The 20438-nt window shown below is 35.7% G+C and overlaps 2 long non-coding RNA genes across 3 annotated transcripts in view; one reads left to right on the plus strand and one right to left on the minus strand.

The window, feature by feature from the left end:
* Positions 1–42: 42 nt before the first annotated feature.
* Positions 43–19004, minus strand: LOC106030857 (uncharacterized). Its single transcript, XR_001203991.3, has 3 exons — positions 18940–19004; positions 9029–9094; positions 43–556 (listed from the first exon to the last, which is right to left on the minus strand). It is a non-coding gene; the product is annotated as an uncharacterized lncRNA (long non-coding RNA).
* Positions 1620–20438, plus strand: part of LOC136790529 (uncharacterized) — a 73868-nt gene continuing 55049 nt past the window's right edge. For both annotated transcript variants that reach the window (XR_010830639.1, XR_010830638.1), the window contains exon 1: positions 1620–1976. This is a non-coding gene — a long non-coding RNA (uncharacterized lncRNA). The remainder of the gene's footprint in view (positions 1977–20438) is intronic.

The following is a 20438-nucleotide window of genomic DNA, read 5'->3' on the forward strand; positions in this document are numbered from 1 at the left end:
TCTGTGGTGTCAGTGATCTAAGTTTGTGCCAAGAGTGGGGGTGCTGGAAAGAAGTATTTGTTTTATTTGACTGTTAAAAGGGTGCTCATCTCATTACCTGGTTTGATATGAGTTATAATAATGCACATGAGTCCTGAACAACCGTATTTTGAAAGAGATCTCAGGTTTTCAGATCTAGGTTGCAGTTTTTAGTCCTCAATAGCAGCCCTGTAGAAGAGATGCAAAACTGCTGGCAGTGATCTGAAAGAATCACAGTTGTGAAGTGGTTGATCAACAAAGGAAGCCGTGACAATTTAATGAATTGCCAGAAAGTCATCTCATTTATTTACCATGATTCATATTTATATCCTCTATCTTTCTGAAGGAGAGTGACTTAACTTCCTATCTTTCATACGAGAACTGAAATGCACTTTCTGAGGGTGTGTGGTAGGTGTCCTGGGCTTAGTTGAGATTCAGTAACCAGTTACACCAAAGGTTCATTGTGTTTCCAGATTTAAACCAATGGATCACTCCATTGATGAAGATGATCTTCAGTTCCAAAAATTTCATTTTCCTGCTGTGATAAACAAAAAATGCATTGGTTAGCAATACAGTTTTTGCTTACTGCAGTTTCCCAATTTCAGATTTAAAAATAAAACAATGGATAATAATGAAAATTTGAATGTCAACCTTGTTGCAGTTCACCTTGACCCTTAGATAAAAGTAATCAAAGGGTAGTGGGAAAGGGCTGTTTGTAGGGGCTTTGTTTATTTTCTTAGGATCAGATCAAGTTGGGTCAAAAAAACAAAACGATCTTCTCCCTCAAAAGAAATCCCACTCCCCACAAACAATTTTGTCCTTTCTCTAGGAAATAAGGATTGTTTTTTTTCGTTGACAATTTGTTTCCTCTTTTTTCCCTGTGAATATTCCATTTTTATCATATTGCAAATTTATGTGTCCATTTTATTCCTTTAAAGGAAAATGCTAACATGTTAAGAAACAATAAACTTAATTAGAAAAGAGGAGAGGGAGTGTCAAGATATTTATCTGTTATACAGTGATAATATTTTCCAGCTGTTCTAATACACAGGTCCCATCACAGGGTTGTGAGAGGGATCTTAGTAATTCTCAAGAGTTTCTGGTTTCATTAATGTCTTTGCTTTCTGCTTATCGAAGGGAATTCTTTTCAGAAGTAGACCTATACTCAGTGGTGTCAGAGTGTTTTTGCTGAAAGTCTGAAAGTGAAACTGAGAAAAGCAACAGACATTTTCTGTATGTAGAAACAAATGGAGAAACATTTAACATGGAAGCTATGTGGCTTTTTGTAAAGAAACACTCTTATATGCTAAAAATATACAGCACATGGGGCATTTCCCATTGGAAAATGAAAGGGAAGGTGCTGAGTGATACATCAAAGATCTATGAATTAAGGTGGATAACTCTTTAAGAACATGAATGACCTCAGGAGGAATTTTTGGAAGTGGAAGAAGCTAGATGTTTCACCTTCCCAGGGGTGTGTATGAATTTCAGGTTCGAAGTCTGCAGCACAGATGAGGATATTCTGTGTACTGAACACATAATAAGAGGAACATTTTACCCTGAAATGCTTGTGATCTAAGTTGGATGACAATGAATGACAGATGAACCTAGAAGTGGCTTAGTGTATGGTATTCAACACATAAGGATGCCCTCCTGTGCCCACTGGTGACCTGAATTACTGTAGCCAGATTACCTATATGCTGGCTGATAACCATGGAGCAACTGTGCTCCCTGGGATGAATCCCTCCAGCCCAGCACCTTTTCTCTGGTGCTGTTGGCTTGTGGTTTTCTGGGTAGAGAAGCTCAACAGCTGTTGGATTCCTCCTTGTGCAGCTGCTCATATCTGGGTATTTAAGAGTTTGCTATCATGTGACTTCAGAGGGCAGAGAAATCTTTGGAAGTGCCCCAAAGCTGGCATCTCAACCACAGCTGCGAAAAAGCTGGACAAATCTAAGCAGGTAATTAAATATGCAAGAAATTTTCAGAAAGAAAAAAGTCTCTTGTTTTTTTCCTTGTTCTGGGTCTAATTCTGAAAAATGCTGAGTCCCTAGGCATTGGTTCTGAGCACATGTAATTAACTAAATTCAATAGGCTTATTTATAATACCACTGTGCATCTAATGTGAGCACCACCTTAGTTACAGAACCTCCAGCTAATGCTAACTTTAAGAGGTTCTGTATATACAAAATACTAAATATTGTTTCAAATTGTGTTAGCTTATGTTTGCTTACTTAGCTTGCTTGAACAAATAGACAAACAGCATTATTTGCTTTATCCACATGAGGAGAACAACCCTTTCAAGAGGCTTGTGCTGAAATTCCTTTGGCACAACCTAGTATAAGTTCCCTGCATGTCATTTATGTGAACTGTGAGAGACTCAGACCTCTTGGGCCCCTAGAGGGTCTTACCTCTAGTATTTACCAATTTGTCTGTTTTAAAACTAAGGATAAGTTGTATTCATTAATCTCAACTCTAACTCCTTATTAGTATTTACCCACAAATTCTTCAGCGTAAACTCTGAATTTTCTGAAAGCAATAGCCTTAAAGACATACCCGTGAAGAACAGCATAACAACGTAAGTAGTCACACTCCTGAATTGTGCAAAAGTCAGCTGTGCCTTACATGTTAGTTCAGGAAGGTGTAATGGTGCTTTTATTTTATATTTCATTTATAAGCTGTTCAGAGAAAGGATCTTTTTTTTTTTTTTCCCACAGTACCTAATATTGAGGTTCTAATATTGTCTATGTCTACCACAAACAACCAAGAAATATTAAAATTAATTTGCTGTATCAGATCACAGTCTCCTTGTTGGATAAAATATCATTGGAAGACAAACTATTCCTAAAGCACTGTCTTACTGCAGCATAGTGGACTGGAGCATTGTGATCAGTATCCCCTATAAAAAGTATTTCCCATAATGGTTCTAATATTTATTTAAATGGAAGATATTTAGAAAATGGTCATCTATTTGTTGTTTCTTCTTTGTTAACTTCAGAAGGAGATAGATATTTTTGCAGGAGGAAGGAGGTTAATTATTTTTTTCTACTTATAAAAGAGAATAAAGATGTATCAAGAACTTGCTGCAGACAGTAATGTTGAGCACTTTAAATACCCCTGCATAAAGTGGTGGAGGAATATTTTTAACTTTCTGAAAAATATTGAATTTCATTGTAATATCTTTTGGAGTGATTAGAATAGCTCTGGTCAACTAGAAAGTAAGTATACTTTTTTAATAGTTGCATTACTCTAATGATTCCATGATTGAAAGGAAGCAAATTTGATAATAGCTTCTCTTTGATGACAGATACGTTTAAAAGATAAAATATATCAGAACCTTTTAGAAAGTCAGAAAACTGCTTAGTCAAATTCAGCAACAATAAATTCCATTAAAGTCTTTTCAAAGATAGTATTAACCAAAACCACAGAACAACTTTCTTCCACTTTAAAACTTGCAAGATGCTTTTAAAATTTTGTTTGACCCTCACTGGGGTAAAAATGGGTTTTACCATTAGTTTCAGTGAAATAAGGAACAGATTAAAATGCTAATCTGTATTACTGAAAGTAAAACGAATGCTTGTAGTCTAAATTATAGAGCAGGGGTGGAGGCAATGTTTGCCTGAGAAATCTGAAAAAAGTTTTAAACTGAGAAAGATTCAGCATTTTTATAGACTAATCTAGATTGCTACCCCAATAAATTTACCATTCAAATTACACCTCTGTGAGGCCATGAAAGGTTATCAATAGTCACACATGGAAGACTTCTGGAAGATAGGTCTTCTGTTAGCACATATCAATTAGAAGAATAGTCATTTTAGAGGCTACTTGGGGTGCTGTCTGGCATAGATCTTCCACAGAGGTCAGTTACAAAAGAAAACTGAAAACACATGGATTTTAATGCCTTTGAGGAAGTCAGTTTGTCCTCTCATTCATTCTCCTGGAAATCAATAATACTGGATGAAATTCATCTAAACTTCAGCAGTCAAAATCTTGGGCAGCCTTTATAAGCTAGTGCTCTAGATTCCTTCTCTTGTCAAACCATGCAGGAAATGAGCTCGTCTACATTAACACCTCTTCCCACTGACTGTAGATTGAATTAGGAAGTCTGACTTAGACTAGAAGAATAACTCTGAAATGGACAAAGAGAGATGAGATGAATCCTTCCCATTTGGATTCTACAAACTGAAAATACTGCAGCAGTATTCATGAGGATATTTAGCTATTTTCCTCCTAATTATATCTACTGCTCACTGAAATCAATAGGAAAAAATTTATCAGTTGCAATTAGTGCCCATGCTGGCCCTCGGTTTCTGCATTCACAAACATTTGTCAATAAAAGACATATTTATTAGCAGGAGATTATCACTGTGTTACAACTTCGCTCATGAGGAAGCGCAGCCATTGACTGCATTACCCAGAAGCACTCTTCTTTTCTCAAGATGGCAGTAATTGTTTTTTTAGGCAATGCAGTCAGTTGACTGAAACCATGACATGTGCTTTGTGTACATACACCTCATTAACAAGCTAAGGCCTTACCAATACATAATTTTAAACCCTTCTATATGGAGAATTCAGAACAGAGTATTAATTAAATTAAATTAAATAAAAACAGCTCCCCAGTACATTATGAACTGATTCATTTTGTGTATTATCACTGTAAAACAAACAGTTAATTTAGTGACACTTAACTATAAAACTTAACATGTGAAGCATTAATAGCATATACGTCTCTTCCTGTAAATCTGTACTAATCTTACTGATGGTGAACTGGTGGCTCAGCAGTAAACAAATAAACACCATCCACGGACAAACTATGTAAACCTATTGACAATCATGTCCTCTCACTTGATGCAGTTGCACATGTTAAGAAAAGGTATTTTAAAATAAGGATGTCATTTATTGTCAAGCTGGTCACTAGTTTTGCAGTTTGTTAAGTGACATAAGGTAGTTTGTACATGATGAGAGAGCAGAAACAATGAGAAGAGGAAAACAGCAGGACAGTTTGTGAGATTAAAGACAATAAAGGCCATTCACAAAGAATCAGCATATCATGAGGAAGAATAAATACAGTGTAATAGTGTCACTTCCAAAGAAATACTTATCCAGTACACAACAAACACACACATCCCTGACAAAATAAAGACAAGTGTACAAAGAAATACAAAATGATGAATTACAACATAAAAATAAACCTTATCTTGTAAGACTTGTAAAATAATTAGCAAATACAATACATAGTCATTAGCAAAGATGAGCACTGTAAAATATCCATGGCTTAGGGTACATAATGTGTACCCTAAGAGGTGTTCCCAGCTGAGAAGCTGGTAAAATATAACTTTCTAACCTGTTCAAGTAAGTTATTGCCTTTGATTATGTATGATTTCTGGTATGTGTTCTGTAAATCAACAGCTAAAATGAACTCTATGTTATACAGTCTCTCTCCTTTAAGAGAGACACTATATTTTGAGTAGACCAAAGCAGGTGCTTTTGCAGGATGGAATATAAGATTCAGAAGCTGAAGGAGCCACTTGCAGTGGACAGCATTGCACTGTAGCATTTGCAATGTCGTGTCTGTCCCCCCCCCCCCCCCCCCGAAATTAAAACAAACAAACAAACAACAACAACAACAACAAAGCCAGCTTTTTTAATCAAGCAAAAGCCCTGTAAGGTGCCAGCAAAAGTAATTTATAGAATGCTACAACTCTACTACCATCTTCACCATGGTTCAATTTACATCTGCAAATGTCCCTGTCTGTTTCACTTTGACAATTAGGTTCATTCTGTGTGTAGTGGTTGCTCAGATGGCTCTACACTGGGAGCAGCACGAGTTTTCACGTTAGGCTAAAGTTGTACAACCCCCAGAGCAAGGACACAATAGTAGCAACATGACTGTGTTGCTTCTGTTTCAGTTTCATCCATACACTGGACATTAAGTCATTGTATGTATAAGTGACTGTTTGAAGCAATATGCCTTAAAATTACAGATGTGCCCTCAAATTCTTTGCTTTCAAACCTCCCAGGAATGGATTTCACACTGTATTTTATTTTAACCAGAATAATACATTATTTTCAATTGTTCACAGAAGAGAAATCAGGAACAGCAAAGGAGAATTTAAAAGTTTATTCATCAATAAAATCTTCCTTAACCAATCTAAGTGGATTATTTATCTATCAAGTATATTTTAAGTAATGCCTATTTGAGGCTAGTACCTAGAGACTCCTCTGACTGTTGTGTTAAAAGGAGTGAGCACTAGCACCAACCAGACATTCTGCCCCCAGAGGTTGCAGTCTTAGACTATATTGTTTTGTCTTTAAATATATATATGTGTGTATATAAATGTATACAGGCTACCTGAATGTGGAGAATAATTTTTGTGTTCTTTCAGAAAGTCATTGATAATAATATATGAATAAGGGTGCATGCTCTATTTTCCTTCAAGCAACACTTCAAGAATTTTTTGCAGATATGTGAGTAAAACCTAATCTAATGGAGACTGATGTGTTCTGAAACATACAGGGGACCATAGGCAAAAATAATTTAATTACCATTGGATATTGTTCATGGGTAAAGAAAGCGTAGGGCTTCGGTTACTATCTGTAATTAAAAGTCTCATGCAAATCCATTTCATAGCTGGGAAAGAATATGCCTCAAAGGTGGAAAATAGAGCATATTAGACTTTCAAACACAGCTAAGATTACAATAACAGTGGAAATTTAGGGCTATGCATTTCTAAGTAAGGACTGTGCTTCTCTTCGTCTATGATGGACAAATGAATGACCCTAGAGCAGTGGAATTTAAGATATACACCTTTATCTTCAGGGTTTCAACTGGTTATCTTAGGCAGCTCACTGCTTGGTTCCTGGTAAACCCCAGCCTGAGATGCCACAGTCTCCTTATGAGATCTTTAAGGCTCCCCCACAGCCATGCTTAATTCTGGACTGTGGATTTCATAACTTGTGACGGGCATTCACTTATTGCCCTCTATGGGACTGGAGCCGGGATGTTCACTCAGATTTTGGACCATGGGATGACATTGTCCTTCCTGAGGAACTCAGATGATAAACTTTCTGATTGCTAGGGTTATCAGCTTGGTGCCTTTACATAAATAAAGTTTTCCAAAGTCAAAAAATGACAATGAAAAAGGAAACTTTTTCTGTCCATTAAAAATATAATGAAACACATAGCATTGCACAGATGCTGGGAAGTCAGAAATCTCATTAGAAAGCTCTGTTCTGTGTCACACAAGGAGAAAAGAATGACAGAAAAATCCAGTGAACCCTGATTTCAGAGAGGACAACCTTTTATTTTCCCCTTAATGATTTAAAATCCTTTGGGGAAAGAACTGTGAGGGTGGAGGAGGAGCAAAGGAGAGGTCAACACCTTTTTGTGATAACATTTGCGGGGGGGGGGGGGGGGGGGGGCGTGCTGGTAGGGGACAAGAAGAGAAGGAAAAAAGACAGTAAACATGATATTTAACTTAAAAGGGAAAGCACAATTGCAGTTTATTAAACTAGTTTATTAAATAAAACAGCAGCAAAGCAGTTTTAAAAAGCCTATTGCATATTCCTTTGGGCATGTTCAAGATATGGTTAAATTGATACTTGCAGTGGTTCTGATCTAAAGTAATAAAATCAAAGGAAATGCTCCCATTAACTTTAACAAGCTTTGGATCAACCCCCTGATGAATTGTGCTGCTCACTGGCTTATAGCTGAGCTACACTAGCTGTCAAACAACCAAAAAGTCTCTCCCCTGGGTATCTTGGCATATAACCCTTAGGTATGCTTACAAAACGACATGGGGAATGACACACAAAGAAAGGAAAATGGGCATTTCTGATGCCAGACACCATCCGTCTTCAATTAAGTTAGCTTCCGAAATGTTTCAAGTATCCAGGCTCTTTTTGAAAGCCCAATTGACCCAGAAGTCTCTAACAAAGCAATCCTTAAAACCAGCCACATAGTTAGTTTGTTTGCTTGATGGGGGGTTCTTAATGCCATAAACCCCAGTGCAGAAGTTAATAATTTCATACATTATCACTTTGAATATGCAATAGAAAACTCGAGGCAGCTGTTTGAACTTCCCTTTAAAAGAGGACAGATTGCCTTTATTGTGTGCACTACTTCATGGGTTGTTTGAGGCCAGGGCAATTATGGGATGAATGACTTCCCTTTAGCTGTTGATGTGTAGGCTTCTTGTTGTGTGCATATTGTTAGGGGCTTTTTTTTTTTTTTTAATGAAACATGGGGCCATGTGATAAAGCAACAACAGAGATGACAGGTAATGATCAAAAAAGGAAACAGTCACTGCTGACTTGGATTTTTATTGTCTTGTAAATGAAAGAATTAGAATAAGTTACATTTCTATGGATGTCATTCTTACTGGTTTACCACTCCAAGTGTGGGTGTGATTTTGTGCTGTAAACACAGGTAAGAAGTAAGCAAACTTTTCAAATTAAGCTCTGTTTTTCCTCTTGGAATGTAGTGGTCTTTGCCACAGGAGAAATTCTTAGCTAATTTAAAGGTTTTTCATTTTTATTCACTTGTGCCACAAATGGTCTCACAAACTGACTTCTTGTAAGTGGACTTTGCCATTATTTATGAACAAGGTAGTTCATGAAGACACTTCTATTTCCTCCTAAATAACTTATTTTTTCACTTTTATTGGAAGTAGGGTAACCTTCTAATTGGAAGATTATTCTGAAAGTCGAATTATATACATAGGAATAAAAGAATTTCTGTAGGGTCCAACTGGCTACATTGGAAGGACTCTTCGACAAACTGCTTATTATAAGGTTACTATTTTCTGAAGAAACAGAAGTCAGAGGACCAAACCTATAATGAAGCCAACTGACAATTCTTTAAGGTACAATAAGAAGAAAAATATATTTTTTTCTAGGAAACTCATAGAAATGGTTATATGATGTAAAATGCATATACACCTAATAATATTTGAGACACACTTGGATACCTGAGATGTTTGAGCTTTACTACCACATATGACATGATACTTACTGGACAACTTCACTTTCCTGGAGTAATTGCTGCAGGTGAGGCTGGATACCTCAATGGCACTAGTACCTATGGAATCATAGAACAGAATCATAGAATATCCTGAGTTGGAAGGAACCCACAAGGATCATGGAGTCCAACACTTGGATCCAAACAGGACCACAAAAAAACAAAACAAAACAAAAAAAACCCACAGACCATGTATCTGAGAGAATTGTCCAAATGCCTCTTGAACTCTGTCAGTCTTGGTGCCATGACCACTGCCCTGAGGAGCCTGTCCCAGTACCTGACCACTGTCTTGGTGAAGAACCTTTTCCTAACACCCAGCCTGAACCTTCCCTGTCCCAGCCCCATGCCATTGCCTCAGGTCCTGTTGCTGTCCCCAGGGAGCAGAGCTCAGTGCCTGCCCCTCCACTTCCCTCGTGAGGAAGCTGCAGGCCGCCATGAGGCCTCCCCTCAGTCTCCTCTTCTCTGGGCTGAACAAACCGAGTGACTTCAGCTGCTCCTCATACGTAAGGAAGTTACCTGAATTTTGTGGTCAGTTAAATTACCCAGGAGGAAAGACAGACTGTCTACTTTATCACTTCCTGCTCCAGACAGGATGAGTACATAATGTAGGTATCTGTTCCAGTGCCCAACCACCCTCTTGGTGAAGAACCTGTTCCTAATATCCAATCTGAAATTCCACTGATGTGGCTTCATGCCATCCCTTGGGTCCTATCACTGGCCACCAAAAAGAAGAAATCAGCACTTCACCCTGCTTCCCCTTGTGAGGAAGCTGTAGACTGTTTGAAACTATTGAATTTAGGCCTCTATTTATTACATTCCTATGGTTAATACAGCAGATTTTCTGACACTGCACATTCGTTAGAAACATCTGTACTGATTTAAAACTTCTCAGAATAATCTGACAAAATTATTAGGTCAAGCCTTAATTTGCCACAAGTGTGTCCAGAAGCAATATTAGTATAAAGGTACATATATGTTTTCAGTTCCTTGGCAAATACATAGAAAATGCAAAGTAAAATAGGGGGGAATTATCAGAAATACTTTTCAGACTATTTTGAGAAAAAGATGAACAGAAATGTTTGAGACCATGTAACATACCTTCTGCTCTATTTTGTAAGTTTTCTTGAACTTTTAAATACAATCAAAATAAATTACATTAGTAATGTCAAACAACAAAGGAAAGTATTGCATTCTGAACGTACCGAGAAAGAACACTTAGATCTATACACATGAATGTTTTTTCCTATATCATTTAGTGTTGATTGAACATATTTGCTGAGATTGACAAGATTTCATGAAAGGTTTTGTTTCATTGCCTGCATTTTCTGTTAAGATAGTTTGGTTAAAGCTGTTACACTTTTGATCTTTATTACTGATACTTCCTAGATAACCATGAAATTTAACCTCTTAAATTTGATTTTATTTAATGCATTCTGTCTGTCTTTGCCTACTGCATAGAGTATAAAATATGTAATCAATGCTATCTTGAGTTAATATTCCAAGAAAATATTTTATTTTCCAGTGATGAATGAAAATGACTTATTATCTTGTTAGCATGACAACATATATATATGCTGAATTATATTATTATTTTTTTCCTTTAATTCAAAGATAGTAATTCAAAGATGTTCATTAAAAACTGTAAAAAAATATTGGAAAGAGCTTAAAAAGTCTTTTGAGGTTCATTTGCATAATTCCTTTTTTAGAACTTTAATTAACAAGGATCTGTAAGTGTTCTTCCCACTTGTGTTGCAATTTCCCATGCAAATACAAATTAGGAAATACTATATTTACTGCACCAGAAGGATGGTATATGCTAATAGCACTTAAAAACAATTGTCATATTGTGAAATTAAATCTTCTGGACATTTCTGTTAATACATTTAGGGCTACATTTCCAGGGCTAAAATATGTTTTGCCTGTTTGAAAAAAACTCACAGTGATGAGTATAAAATTAACTTTGCCAAAATCAGACGGAAATTTTTCAGTGGTGATGGAGGGGCTAAGGTTTCACACTTGGACACCTGCAAACACAGAAGTAGTGGTGGTTCCTCAGGTGAATATACCAGAGTGGAACAATGATCTTGGATACTGGTGCAGAAAATAACCCAGTTCTCCTGGCAATGTCTTCAAGTAAACATAGGAAAATTATATTTTGTCCCCTCTTTATGGCATATGCAGAAAAGAGACTGATATAAGAACTATTAGGGAGTTCTGCTCCCTCACTTCTTTTTCCTCCCAAGTGGACTTGCAGGCTTGAACTTTGAGCCATTGTGAATTGATGTAACACCATTGAAAAGAAACCTGCTGTTCTTAATGCAATGAGTGAATGAAACCTAAAAAGCTGGATTAGATAATTTCAAAATTCCTTTTTTTTGCTTGTTATTTTTGTAGCTGTTTACCTATACTTAACTCAATTGTCTGGAATTCATCACTCCTTGTAAAACATTCTACATTTCTTTGATCTTTATGCTTTCACTTTGAATTTCTTCTCTGTGTATTTTTTTTTCCTCCCACTCTTTCTCTGATTTTGCCATAAAGGTATTCTTTACTGTCATAAAATATCTTACATACGTGGGTGGCTTTTTAAAGAAGTGGCATCTATAGGAAACGTCTTACATATAAGTGTAGGGTTGTGGGAGTTACTTTATCTGTTGAGCTACAGGATAAGAGGGATATAGTTTAATTTATACTGAAATGTTTTGCAGTAATTTTTACTTGAAAATCTTGAAATAGGAAAAAGAAGAAGCAGGTCAAAAGAATAGTTTTACTCCATCTTTTGCATGGAAGTTGGATATTTGTTATTCTAGTCTCAGTCCTTAAGAAGTGGCCGAAACTGTCCCTTATAGTTTTAACTTTAATTAAAATTAAATCTTTAGTACTCTCTATAACAAAGGCAAAGATTCTTGCAAATTCCAGATACATATTTTTAAACTTACTGATTTTAATTTATGCCATCTTTTTCCTTTAACTGTCTGCTACTTTTCTGTGCCTGTGCTTAATATCATCTTTATCTACCATAAAGCAACATTTTGTTTTCTCTCACTTTAATCTTGGATATCTAAAACAAACAAACAAACAAATTAAACTTGTACCATGAGCACAGTGCCATAGATTTGAAGTTTTTTTTTTTTTTCCTTGAATATAACAATTACACCAAAAAATAATATATGTTGAATAATGGCAATTTTTATAAACTTGTCTTCATTTATTCACCAAACCAACTTTATTCGGTATATTCATTATTTGATATTTGACATACTCTGGGGTGTGTTCATAGGAATCTTGTTTAAAAAAGAATGTTGAGACTGAAAAAGGAGTAAAGCCACTAGAGCTGTCCTTATAACATAATCTATGTGGAACCATCCCATAAGTTTTCTTCACAAGATCCTCATGATGATATAAATAGGAGTTTAAGTAGAGTTATATGGCAAACTTCTACCTTTCTTAACAAATCATCCTTTTTACTGAAAATGCACAAACTTTCATTAAAAGTCTCTTCTATAAGCTACAAAGTTATGCTAAGTAATACCAATTTAAATGCTCTGAAATGGATGAAACAAGCATTTGCATGTAGCTAAATCAGAACGTTGTTATTCTGATTAGTTTTAACCTAACATGCAATATGAAACAGACACATTTTTAGTGGAGATAACATTGACAGCTATTAAGAACAAAGAGTTTGATTTACCCGCGGTTTGAAGGAATATGAAAAGGTCAAGATTAAATTCCCCCAAAGATCAGCATAATGATACACAGCACACTACAACACTTAGCTTCTTTGTGATGAACTACAAAAATACAGTAAAATGGGAACTCTTATACTGCACAATATTTAATTCATGGAATACTCAAATAAATATGCATATGGAAGCCTCTTTCTATGCTAGATGTCATAAATACACTTCAGCTACATTCAGTGTTCCTTGTCAATACACATAACTTTATGTTTTAGTTAACAAGAACAGCAAAGGTTTTGGATGAAATAGTGTTAAATGAAATTTAATTATGGTAATTAAAAAAAAAGTGACAACTAAGTTACACTAATTCCTTTGTGCAGTTGTGGAAATCTGTTTCTACTAATATGAAGATGTGACGCACTTAATATGATCCCTTTCCCTCATGACATCCATATCCTAGAAACAAAGAATGGTTTAGGTTGGAAGGGACCCTAAAAATCAGCTAAATCCAACCCCCCTACCATTGGCAGGGACACCTCCCACTAGACCAGGTTGCTCAAAACCCCATCATTCTCAAACATTCGTAAACCATCCCTTCTTCATTAAACCAGAGGTCCTAATAAGTAACCTAATAACTAAATTTTGGTCTGAGCAACCTTGTTGTTGACTGTGCTTTGAGCAGGAAGTTGGACTAATGACTTCCTGATGTCCTTTCCAGCCTAAGTTATCTTATACCTTATGAAGTGGATGTGTTTCTATGAAGATATTTAAAACTGCACAAAGAAGACAAAACAACCAACTATGAATTGTAAATAAGGGTAATAAATAAACAATGATCAACATTCAGTTACTTAAGTTTAAAATTGATGTTGCTCTTGAAAAACCTAATCAGACATTTTCTGAAATGGACCAAGTATTTTACGGAAGTTCTATGCATGAAACTTATAGCAGTTTCTATACAATGAAAAATGAAACTGTATAGCTGATTTGGAAGTATAACTGGAGCACAGAAATACCATTAAGTTAAGTGCTAAATGGCCTATCAGTGTTACAAAACAATTTTTCATATCAGAAAGGCAATCTTGTTTTTTCAGCTCCCACCACTTCAATGATAAAAAACTAACAAATAAATAAGAAAACAAACAAGCAAAAATCAATTTCAATCTAAGAATTACCATAAGATTGTGTTGATATTAATAACAATAAAAATGATGATAAAATTCATCTCTCCTTAAGTGTCATCAATAATGACACCGATACTTTGGGAAAAAAAGAATTGTTTGTTTAATTGAAAATATTAATTTGCAGAAATGTACCCAAACTAAGGCACTGGAAAGACAGGTCCAGCCTAACTGTATGGGAGATGTAGTAAATGGTGGAACAGTATTGATAACTACAGTCTCAAACCAGCAGTCATCAATCTGGAATCAACCTCTTCCATTTCTTACATATTTAACACTTAGCATCTATGCTACTATAATAATTGTATGAATTATGTGATTCTGTGAATTCCTTTTTTAAAAAAATAAAATAATAATATTGAGTCATAAGTTCATAAATGGTGAAATGAGAAAGGGTCACCAAGTGTTTTCTTCCTATCAGTATTTTGGCAATTTCTGTATGAAGGTGACAACTCTTGGTTGAAGGTGATCCTCCAGAAAATTAAGTCTTTCTGTTATTCTGAATGTATTTATTTATTTGACCTCCAGTAGCAATTTGCATTGCTAGACTTTTTTTTTTTTTTTTTAATAAAATGAACAAAATAGGCAGCTTCAAGTTGTAGTTCATCACCTGAAATAAATGGCTAAACTAGGTTAGGTCATCTTATTTTATTTTTTAAATGGACTTGGTGCCTTGCACAGGTACAGATATCCACCCTGTAGACATTTAATAAACCGAAAGCTTCCCTTGGTAGGTTGTTCAGTGGTTTCCTCTGGTTGTTTAAAATGTATAGCATTTTTTTTCCTTCTAGCTTTAATGTTCCCTTAGCAGCTTACTGAAGGTATTACACTAACAGAGTAACTCATAGTTAGTCAACATGCCCTTGGGAAATAGGCCTCTTTCCTTCCAACATTTACTGTTTGTGGATTTTAGCAGAGGGAATTTACTGTTTTACCTACCTGATAAGAAGTTATAGAAAGGTCATGCCCCATCTATATTTTATAACAACCTGCTGGTTACAACATATTCCCAGAAAATAGGACTCTTAGGATCTTAGTTTTCTTCATTTTCAGGAGTTTTAAACTCATATTTCAGGAGTGTTTCTTTACCAGTATGCTTTTCAAGTATTCTGAACAACAAGGACACATTAGCACTAAGGATTCCGGCTTAGCATTTAGAGTTCTCTCTTGAGAGGTGAGTTTTAATCTTTCCAACACAAAAACAAAAAACCTCCAAAAAACATGTTTCCCTACCCTATGCAAGAACTCTACGTACTATGCTATTAAAAAGCCGCAATGTTTTAAAAAGATATCATAAAAAGATAACTACTATTTTCTATAAGCGAGCCATTCCATGAACAGACAGATACATAAATGTAAGACTTTTTGAAGAATATAACCAACAGGCAGTGCTGGCCAACATCCACGGGAGAAAGCAGGAAGAAGTAGATGACGTGCAATCAAATAAAGATAAAAGCAATGAACATGCTGGTTAAGAGTTTTGAAAGAGGTAATCTGGCATGCTGAAAAACAGGATGTGAAAGACAAGGGGATTTGAAATGTGCCTAGTCCTAATTTGGAAGCAGTAGAATAATTCTCACTCAATACCAGTGTTGCAATATGGGCATGTAGCAATGCTGGCAATTGATAGAGATAATAAATAAATAAATAATAAAATCTGGTCCTAAACATGCTTCTTCAAGACACTGTTCTCCCATGCTCAGAAGAAACGCTAGAGTACACTTTAACATTGATCTATCTGTGTCTAGCCATTCATTCAGTATATGTCTTGCAACAAAGCTACATGTAATGCAAATGATGAAAGAAGGGATGAAAGACTTTATTCAGTCAAGAATCTTCATAACATCAATGACATCTCTCTTTCCTTCTCTGGAATACTATATATAAAATGGCATCATGCAATGACTGTGAGTTACAGCACAAACTAGCCAGATGTGTAAAGTTCAGAACATCCAGCTCACTGAGCAATTGGTTTCATATTGGCTTGTAGATGACATAACCAGGATGGTCAGGGTGAATACTATATAACAGCAACGTCCCTGTGACCTGATTATACTGATTATAACTTTATTACAAATATACTCTTTTCCTAATGAACAGTTAATGGGTACATTGGATTCCAGAACACTTCTGCTGTCACAGATAGTTTTAAATGTTCACTTAGGAACTAACATAAGGTTTAAGAGAAAAAAAATGCCATTTTCATTTTCTCCATTTTCTAAATTGAAAGACTATATTAAAACATCTCCTTTGATGGCTTTTTTTTTTTTTTCCATCTATTGTCCTATGCCTTTATAATGTAAATTATTCATTTGATGAATACATATTCCGGAGGAGCTCAGCAATATTAGTGGAGTGATTCTCTTATGACCATGAACAGACTGAAAATGAAACCTCCCAAAGGTCTTGGTTCTGATATCTGTGGTCCCTTTGTAATACCAGATACCATTATAAATTTCTCAGTAATCTTGCAGTGAGTTTTTGTTTTGAACAAATCAAGTCTCCTTTGAGTAAAGTTTATGACTCTATGATGATTAATAATCTATGATCTCTTAAGGACATTAAATTGAAAAACATTATTTCCCATTAGTAAGCTTTTACAACTCATCCTTTACCTAATTTATTCCTATAGAGAATTTCTTTTAGCTGACAGAGTGTGCAGCCTCTGCAGCTAATGACAAGGGACCTCCTTCATAATCTGGCAGCCCCCGGTACTGCACTGTTGAGCACCGTGAGGGGTGAAATACCAGATTGAGGGATATGAGTAAGATATGCTTAGCTGTCTTTTTAACTTCAGGGTTTGAGACAAACGGTTTGATGCAACAACACCCATTTAAACAACATCACAAAGTGTCACATTTTGGAATGATCTGCAGGTAAACAGAGCTCCTGTAGACCTTCTCTTTGCCCCATGGGCAGCTAGACATGAACCTCTGGTGTTGCTCAGTAAAGCATGAGTAGATTGTGATTAACATCTTCAAATATTTGATCCAAATTGATCTCAGGTGTCAACAAAATTAGAGTTACATGATGAATTATTTTGTTCCCTGGTGGGCTTCCACCATTTTTTGTTAGGTGAATGACCCCCACAGTATGGTCCTAAATAAACCAGGAGGTGTGGAAAAATATGGTTCTGAATAAAATTGCCTCTATGGTAGCCTATATTTCTTGCAATTCTCCATAGGCTACAGTTTGAGATTCTGTGTCAAATGTAGAATTAATTTCCTCTTGGGTAATTTTTATACAAGCCTGTAACATAATAAAAAACTTCCAGGAACTGACAGAGCTACCTGTTCTCATTCAGGTTAGGTCAACATTATTGAAAGGCTATGCCCTGGAAGTAGTGTAATTTAATGTCTGCTGATCTGCTCTTTGATTTTAACAGCACCCATAACTTGACATGAATTTGTAATATGATCATAAATTATAAATTTACAGTAAAGTTATCCAGCAATTCTATCATGAAAATGATTTTAAATTAACCATCAACATTCAGAGAAAGGAATTGCATTTGTAGATTGCCTTGTGAAATGATTTACTGATTTAAGCCATTTAAACCATGAGCTCCCAAGTCTCTGCAGAACCTTTCTTTTTGTTTAAGGAAACTATATTGGGGGATGGAGGCTTGGATTCTCTGAGTCAGATCAATGAAGTTCCCATGATTTTCATGCCTCTAGATACACCAGCATATAGAAAGGTAAATATATCAATATGATATTGTACTACATAAACTAGACACAGTCTGAGTTTTAGATATCGTCAGTCTTTAGGTACCTACCACTCTATTTCTGTCTAAAATAACTTTTGAGCAGTTTTGTACCTTTTTTGAACTTCACACTTGTAAGAATCACAGCTAAATTAATCCTTTATCTGTCTCAGAGGTTAGTTATTCCTCTATCCAGTCCTGCTATAGTGAGCACCCTGAGGGTGCTTACAATCTTGAGGATGCTTAGGATTCTGATATTGCTCTGAGAGTGTATTGGCTGCACAAAACAGGAGAGGCTCTACCTTTATTCAGTACTTGAAGGTCAGGGCATAGACACTGGATGTAAGAGTACTGTGTTCAGTTCCTTTCTCCATACAAATTAGGTGAGCTTTTTCCTCACTGCCTCTTAAAAGGAGGCTGTCACCTTCAGGCTTCAGGATACTTAGTGGAGTGAAGTTGGACATATTTTGGAAATGCAGTGGGGCATCACAACAGCACTAGCTCATTATTACTGCCACACTTTACTATAGGGCTTCCCCATTTGCACGACACTTCACTATTAGAGCTTGGGTACATTAGACATGAGGCATAGTATATGTTTTTCAGGAGAGATATGGACAAACTGAAGAGTCCAGAGGAGAGCAGTGAAGTTGGCAAAAATGTCAACTATGATAAAAATCTGAAAAGCATGAAATTATTTAGTCAAAATAAATGAAGACTAAAGAGCTAGCATGCATTAAATGTTGCCAATAGCAGAAAGTGTGCATATTGTTCACTAAATCTATTGTAGGTCATAAATAGGATAAAAAGACAGAAAGGAAGATTTAGCTTTGGAAGATTTTTTCTTTAAGTGAAGATTTTTGAGCACTGAAACAGAATGTGTTAGAAGCTGTGGTAACTTAAAAAATGATTAGATAAATATCTGGTGGGAATAATCTTAGCTGTTCCTACATTCATACAGTAGGTTTACCATGCTATGAATATTATATGATCTATGAATGACCCTTCAGACACAACTGTCTGCAGTCTGTGAAATCCTTAGACTTGGAGATGGACTTGGAGTTAGTCTGAATTTAGGCTGTGATGTGATTCAGAAGTCCCCTTTTCAGATCTGTTCTCTGACTTCCCGTTTGTAACCTGATGGAGGAAGGAAGAATATGCTAAAGATTATGCAGAATACAAATGCTAGGTGTCTGGTTCATTGGGTTTGGGATCTCTCAGCATAAGACCAAGATGGCTCATGTCAATCACAACCTCCTAATACACCCCTGCAAAGCACGCAAATACTATAAGGCTATTAACATCCTAAATAAGTACTTAAAACAAATGCATTGGTACCTCAAACATTGATGAAATTGTTCTGGTGAACCCCATAAGGAATATCTGTATTGCCTCTCTTTCCTAGGTAGTGAACTAAGCACAAAGATGAAATGACTTGTTCAGAGTCACACAGGAAGTGTGTGGCCTGGTGTGGGAGCTGAATATAGCTATGAAGCCACAAGCCTTTCACTTCCTCTCTAAATAATTTCTAACCATCAGTATAAAACAACAATGGTTGTTCCTAGTGGAGAGAGGTGTTTTGTTAGTGAAATATTCTTGTGATGCACAAAGTAGCAGGACTGTCTCAACTGCGGCATTTGGAAAGGAATATTTCTTCTTAGGAATAGAGACCTAGATTTACAGGTATTGATTAAAAAGTATTCTCAACACAGAGTGGAAATCAAGCCTGCCGCCAAGAAGCCCACAATAAAGTGCATGCTTAATTGAGTGTAATAAGATGAACTCTGAATTATAATTGCAGGTGGAATTCAGAGGTTGGGAGGTGAAATAAACAATTTAGGATTATTGGAACAACCTGTCTCTAGTGAAGACTGGCATGTTTATATGCAGAGTATGCCACCCAATGATTTTAGTAAGCAGCAAACAACTGCCACCATAATTTATATTCATTTGAGGCCCTTCTCTGGAAAAGAGATCACTCATAATTCAAAGAGGAAATAGTGAGCATTTGCAGGGCAAGAGGAAAAACCATATCCACATGCCTGTACATCTAATGAACAGAAAACATTTACCAAAATACAGTACAAATTACTTTCTTGTCCATAGTTAATACTTTCCACAGATTCAGAACAATCTCAGGCAAGTTTGTTCTAGAATAAATGAACTCTAGAATAAAAGAATGCGTTATAGCACAATGTTAACAGGATAGAGACATGATTTTGTACTCAACCAGAATGCAAGATGGAGGTCATCTGAATTTAGTTCACTCGTACTGTGTGTATGGTGAAGATAAAAAGATGCAAAACATCTTACTTAAGCAAGTGGTGAATGTAACACAGAAGCATGGCTTGTTAGTTCCATAGATTAAATAAAAACCTTCTGAAACATTGCCTACCAAATAAATCACAATAACTCACTGTAATTACTGTTTCACACACACATATAACTATTTGTATATTATATATAGTATAAATGTTTTTATGAATGTTTCTAGATTATTTTGACTTTTATATGGGAAAAATAATAATAATTAATAATTAAAATGCTGTTATACATTATTTAACCAACACAAATACACAAATACAATGACAGACTTCTATTATCTTAGAAATAAGGAGAAGAAAATGTAAAATGAGCATTACTGCAGAAGAAAAAAAAAAGAGACTGAAAAAACCCCAACATTCTCATTTTAAATATCCACTTCAAAGAAACAGCAACTAACACCCACAAAATTTGAAGGGCTGGGTTACAGAAAGCATAATGGGAAATGTTCTTATGAAAGGATACACGTTTTTGTGAAAGTCAGAATGGCCTAAATTGTCAGTGGAAGACACTAA

This window comes from Anser cygnoides, chromosome 3, assembly GCF_040182565.1.
Source record: "Anser cygnoides isolate HZ-2024a breed goose chromosome 3, Taihu_goose_T2T_genome, whole genome shotgun sequence".
Classification (NCBI taxonomy): domain Eukaryota; kingdom Metazoa; phylum Chordata; class Aves; order Anseriformes; family Anatidae; genus Anser; species Anser cygnoides.